Genomic DNA, 5,490 nt, shown 5'->3' with positions numbered 1-5,490 from the left:
AAACATTACTGTAATCGATGGCGCCTACCCATTCATGCTCGGAGCCTCCCCCCCTCCCCCCTCCCTCCCGGTGAATTAAGTCGTTTGACTTTGTTGATGACAAATTAACAAACTTGAAATTAACACAACATCATGGCTTGCCGTCACACCATAATTACAGTCTTTGTTGTTAATGTTATAAATTTCATGACTGTTTTACCATCAGTCGACCGTCCTTATCACCACCATCGCCATCATTCCACACCACTACATCTGCTACCACCATCATAACCATTACCACCACCGCTAGTAACATGACCACTTTCGACGCCAAGTGGGAGTAATAATCTTGTAACAGGTACAGAAACAGTAACCAAACAGAAACACTACGATGAGTAACACTAGTGGGCAGCTGCAGCGAGCTGCGATTCCACTTGCCCTGACATCGACAACGCCGCCTCCGTCGCAAGGCGTGCCGTGGCGTGCCGTGGCGTGGCGCGGCGCGGCGCGGCGCGGCGCGGCGCGTGTATGCATGCAGGACCAGCGAAGCAGGGAGGCAGGCAAGCAGGCAGGCAACGACAGAAGAACAACCTCTCACCTTCCAATCACCGCCTCTCAGCAACGACCACTGTTCTCCACAACCGCCCTACCCCCGTCCCCACCACCACCACCACTACCACCACCACCGGCACCACCACATCCCTACCACAGCACCACAGCGCCAGTTCCGTGGGCCCGCGCGCGAGTAGTGAGAGTCAAGCCAGCGCTGTGCTAGTTGGACTCTCTCGTGTCGGGAGCACCTACTCGCTAGGTGTCCGTCACCTAAACTTCTGCTTGCTTGCGTACTACTACCACTCACTTCGTACTTGCATCTCGTTGATTGTGTAATCACATCTGCTCGATAGTGTACTCAAATTGCCTGTGTAATGCTTCTGTTGACCACTTCAGTGCATCACTTCTACTCGCTGGCGAGTGCAGTCGAACTCGCTAGCGTAATCGTCCCCACTCGCTGTTTTACTCGTAAATAGATCTGTGTATTCGCCCCTGGCGGCTCGTAATTATGGTCGCAAAGACTCGCCCATGTACTCGTTTTAACTCTACAGTGTTTTTTTTTTTCAGTTTATTCATGTAGTTGTATTTTTATTATCATTTCGTTTTAATTTATGTATACACGCTACTGTATCTCCCCCCCCACCCCCGCGCTACTTGACAAGTCTCTTAGTGCTTTTGCATCGTTGTAGTGAATAGAATTGCATTTTCTTCTAAGTCTTGACTTCTGATACTCATTGCTTACTTATATATTTTCGGGGATGAGGGGGGGAATTTTCCCACAGATGCGCTCTCTTCTCGAGATGATCTTACTCGAGTGCAAATAGCAATTATTTACTGCTTAACTGGGAACACTTGGTTAACTAGCACTACTTTTACAAACTCTTTTTGGATGAAAATGATGAACTTGTGTGGCCGTCCCAGTAACGATGGCACAGCCAGGACTGATATGGACATTGGATATCCTCTGGTGGAACCGATACCGCTCGATCTAGTTGGAGAGTTGGAATATCTCCCTACCAATCAGAGCGCAGAATTTCAGTCCGTAACTCAATCAGCACAATGCGGTTCGTGAGATGTATCTCTGTAGTCACAATGCGGTGCCCGTCGTGGTAACAGACAGGAACTACCTGTATGCAGACTGAAACTCTTCTTCTTGCTCTCCTTCTCCTCTCTACTACTCTTCTTCTTGCGGTCTCGCCGATCTCGAGAGGAAGGTGCTCGAGATGACGAAGACCTCGGGAGAGGCGAGGACGGCGAGTGGACCCACCTCAGCCGAGGACTCGACTTCCTCTCTCATGTGGTGAGGAGATATGGTTGAAGTGACTTGATCTGTCTCTTTGAACAAGAAAAAGAGATTACCGTTATGAAAAGTGAGACGTACAAGGTCAATATCTTTACTTGTGGGTAAGAACTCTTGAGGAAGTTTAACCGTTTTACGACTGTGATTGTTATCAAGTGATGAATATCCTAATTCATTACCTCCTGCAAGATGTCAAAAAAGTTGTTCTAAATCCGGCCATTTCCAATTTGATAAGGTTTCAAAAGTGGAATAATTTTAGATTTATTACTTATAGGCTTTTACTCAGGAAGGAGTTATTCAAACAAACTTGTATATTACATACATGGGTGTTTTTAATTATGATTTTCATACTTATTGAAGGAAGGGATTGAGTTAAAATGGGTTGGTATGGCTGAGAAATCAGTATAAGATGTATTTCATCATCGCGTTATACAATCCTTTTTCAATTTTATTCTTTGTGGATGACGACTTGGGTTTATTTGTCTTTTTATCGAATATTTTGGAAAAAGTTGTCGAGTGTGACCAATCTTCATAATTGGCCTCATTAGATACGTAGCCTTTTCTTTGCCTAATTATTGTCTATCTTTATACTCTTTCGCCGTTTTTAAGAATATTTTCTCTGGTTGTCGTTCACCGATTTTATTCACCTGAGGATAACCTTCACCATGTCATGGTTCCTCTCTAGTTTCTTCTGCTGTTGCAGAGTTCGCTTTCGATTGTTTCTATTATTTCATCTTGTCCCTTGTTCTCCTCCTCCTTATACTTTACGCGACTTCATTCCTCACCTTCCTCTTCCCCCCTCGCCTTCTTCCTCCTCCTCCTCCTCCTCCTCCTCCTCCTCCTCCTCCTCCCCCTCCTCTTCCTTCCCTTCCTTCCCCTCCTACTCCTCCTCTTCCCCCGTCCTCCTCATCCTCCCCCCTCTTCCTCCACGTCCTGTTCCTCCGTCCTTTCCCTCTTTCTCCCCTTCTGTTCCCATCTTCCTCCTTTTGCTTACTTCATGTTCCTCCTACTCCTCCTTCTCCATCTCCTCCTCCTCCTCCTCCTCCTCCTCCCTGTTTTCTTCGTCTTTGTCTTCCTCCTCCCTTTTGTCCTTATCCTGTTATTCCTCCTACTCCTTTGACTTTTTCTCCTCCTCCTCCTCCTCCTCCTCCTTTTCCTCCTCTTCCTCCTCCTCTTCCTACTTCTCTTCTTTCTCTTCATCTTCCCTCTCTTTCTCCTGTTTCTTTATCATCTTCCCTCTATTTCTCTTCCTTCTCCTTTCCCTTCCTTCTCCTCCTGTCTCTCATATTCTTCCTCCTCCTCTTCCTCTTCCTTCCCCTGCTCCTCCTCCTTTTCATACTTTTTCTCTACCTAATCTTCCTCCTCCTCCTCCTCCTCCTCCTCCTCCTTCTTTCCTATTTTTCGTCTTCCTCTGCTTCTCCTCCTCGTTCTCCTCCTATTCCTCATCATCCTCTTTGTTACTCTTCGACTTTTTCTCTCTCTTCCTCTCAATCTTCCTCCTCTCCGTTTTCTCCTTATTCTCTTACCCCACCTGCTCCTCTTCCTTATAGGCTTTCCCCTCCTCCTCCTCCTCCTCCTCCTCCTCCTCCTCCTCCTCCTCCTCCTCCTCCTCCTCCTCCTCCTCCTCCTCCTAATTCTCTTCCTTTTCCTCTTCCTACTCATCCTCCTTCTTCTCCCCTTCCTTCTCCTTCTCTTCCTCCTCCTACTTTTCCTCTTCGTCTTCCTCCTCCTCCTCCCCCTGTTCCTCCTCCTCTTCCTCCTCTTCCTCCTTTCCTCCTATTCATCCTCCTCGCCCGCCTCCTCTTTTCTCCTGTCCTGCCCTCTCCTCTTCCTCCTTAGCCTCCTCCTCATCGTTCTTATCCTCAGCCTCTTCCTCCTCTTTTCTCCTGTCCTGCTTTCTCCTCTTCCTCCTTGGCCTCCTCATCGTTCTCCTCCTCAGCCTCCTCCTCACCATCCTCTTTCTTCTACTTGGCCTTCAGTTCCTCTCTCCTCCCCCTCCTACTCCTCCTCTTCCGTCGCACCTCCTCCTCCTCCTCCTCCTCCTCCTCCTCCTCCTCCTCCTCCTCCTCCCCGTTCTCCTCCTCCTCTTCCTACTCCTCCTCCTCCCTTCCTCCTCGCTTCTTCATCTCTCCTCCCCTTCTCGTGTTCCTTCCTTCACCTTTTCTTTTTACTCCTGTTCGACTCCCCTTGTCCTTCTCCTCCTCCTCCTCCACCACCACCACTTCCTCCTCTTCGTCCTCCTCCTCCTCCACCACCACCACTTCCTCATCTTCGTCCTCCTCCTCCTCCTACTCCTCTTCCTCTGCCCTCTTCTAGTCTTATTTTTCTCCTCCTCCCCTCCTCTCGTCTTCCTCTTCCTCTGCCTTCTTCTAGTCCTACTCTTCTCCTCCGTTTCCTCATCTTCCTCCTTTTCCTCCTTTTCCTCTTCCACTTCATCCTTTTCCTCACCATTATTGTATTCCTCTTCTCCCCCCTCTTCTTCTTTTTTCTCCTGTTTTTGTTACTTCTCCTCTTCCTCCTCCTCCTCCTCCTCCTCCTCCTCCTCTTGTTCCTCCTCTTCTTTCTCATAATCATGTTCCTTCTCCTCCACTCTGGTTCCTCCTCTTCTTTCTTTTACATATCTTCGTTCGCCCCCCTCCTCCTCTTCCTCTTGTTCTTCCTCATCTTCTCTCTCTTGTTTTTGTTCCTTCTCCTTCTTTTCCTCCTCCTCCTCCTCCTCGTACTCCTGATTCTTTTCCTCATTTTCCTCCTCCTCCTCCTCGTACTCCTGATTCTTTTCCTCATTTTCCTCCTCCTCCTCTTCCTCTTGTTCCTCCTCATCTTCTCTCTCTTGTTTTTGTTTCTCCTCCTCCTCCTCCTCCTCCTGTTTCTTTTCCTCATTTTCCTCCTCCTCCTCCTCGTACTCCTGTTTCTGTTCTTCATTTTCCTCCTCCTCGTATTCCTGTTTCTTTTCCTCATTTTCCTCCTCCTTCTCCTCCTCCTCCTCATGCACCACTTCGTCCTCTGCCTCTGTTTCCTACTCCTGTTCCGCTCCTCATCGCCGTCCACCGACAGTATCACCCCATCCACCTCTGTCTCTCTTTGTCTTGCCTCTATTCTTCCTCTTCTTTACGTACTTACAACTTCTATTTTTTCCATAATTTTCCATATCTGTTTCTGTTTTCGTCCTCATTCGCTTCCACGGCTGAAGCCAATTCCATCTCCTCCTCATTTTCCCTCTATTTTCTCCTTTCTTGTTTTCTCCTTCGTCCTCTCTATCATTTCCCATCGTCCTCATTTTACTCTTTAGTATTTCTCATTCGTTTCACCGTTCTCCAATTTCGTATTCAACCTATTCTGTTTTGTGAATGCAGGCTGGGAGGGGACCTGCCTTATTGAGGTACTAACACGTTTATTATTAGAATTACTGTAATAATAAAGCAGCTGATTAAAATTTCGATCGAGGCTGAATAATGCGACTTTACTTTGGTATTCTGAATATCAGGAATTATTATTATTATTATTATTATTATTATTATTATTATTACTATTATCTTTATTAATGTTATTATTATTATTATTATTATTCAGTTAATTAATTGTTTATTTATTTATTTATTTTGTCGTCATTATCCACCTCCATGTCTTAGTTTGTTAAACCGAATGTTGTACCTCTTCGA

At 46.7% G+C, this 5,490-nt stretch overlaps 1 protein-coding gene across 4 annotated transcripts in view; it reads left to right on the top strand.

Annotated features, from left to right (window-relative positions):
- Window positions 1-714: 714 nt before the first annotated feature.
- Window positions 715-5,490, top strand: part of ClC-a (chloride channel protein 2) — a 343,237-nt gene continuing 338,461 nt past the window's right edge. For all 4 annotated transcript variants that reach the window (XM_076176794.1, XM_076176797.1, XM_076176796.1 and 1 more), the window contains exon 1: window positions 715-821. The gene's annotated coding sequence lies outside the window, so the exon portion shown is untranslated. The remainder of the gene's footprint in view (window positions 822-5,490) is intronic.

The sequence above is a fragment of the Oratosquilla oratoria genome, chromosome 39 (assembly GCF_046742065.1).
Source record: "Oratosquilla oratoria isolate Oo_2021 chromosome 39, ASM4674206v1, whole genome shotgun sequence".
Taxonomy (NCBI): Eukaryota; Metazoa; Arthropoda; class Malacostraca; order Stomatopoda; family Squillidae; genus Oratosquilla; species Oratosquilla oratoria.
Note: the sequence above shows the minus strand (reverse complement) of the source record. Positions and strands in the feature narration are given on the sequence as shown.